The sequence below is a fragment of the Scardinius erythrophthalmus genome (assembly GCF_964197995.2).
Source record: "Scardinius erythrophthalmus genome assembly, chromosome: 5".
Taxonomy (NCBI): domain Eukaryota; kingdom Metazoa; phylum Chordata; class Actinopteri; order Cypriniformes; family Leuciscidae; genus Scardinius; species Scardinius erythrophthalmus.
Genome location: NC_138225.1, coordinates 18,420,020 through 18,420,752, shown reverse-complemented (window position 1 = coordinate 18,420,752; position 733 = coordinate 18,420,020).

The window sequence follows — 733 nt, the reverse complement described above, 5'->3', positions numbered from 1 at the left end:
TGCATTTCCCTTCACCACCCACCACATATATACATTTGCAGAAAAACACAAACACGCACACCATTACCAAGAGCATCTCTCTGTGGAGTTCACCTTGGGAAATATCCTATGCCTGTGTTCATCTCCCGTTCTTCACATTGTACTTTTCCATTCAAGGTAAACCTGAAATTGATATCATGTTTGCCTTGTGATAGAAAAAGAATACATGAGTTTGAATTTGATCAGTGGCTGGGCCTGATTTGAAATGTAGTGATTCTCGCTCTGAAATGAGACCTAGATTAAAATCCCATGTCGACCAGGCAAATCATCACAGATTCATGACTTATTGAGCACAGGCTGATGGGGGTTGATTTTCTCTCATCAGAAAAAAAGCGTTCTTGATTCCTCTCTGGGGGTTCGAGCTCCCCGTCTCCACGGGTGCCTCCGTGTTGCCCCCCAAGAGAACTAAAGGTCAGTTTTTGACACGATGAGAGACATCATCTCATCTCTAATGAAATACGTCTTGAAGAGCATCACTGTTCGTTTGAAATGAAACGCGTGTAAAATATGATCTGCTGGGCTCTTTGTTCCATGTTTGTTTGAAGAAAAGCTCCTGTTTGCACAAAACGCTGGATGCCGTATATAGTCCGGTAATTGCAGCTGGCTTGGTTGGATGTTCTTCTACCTGCAGTGCAGGTGGGGGAGGTGTTTGTGGGTAGTGCAGATGGAAAGGTGAATAACCTGACACTCTGAA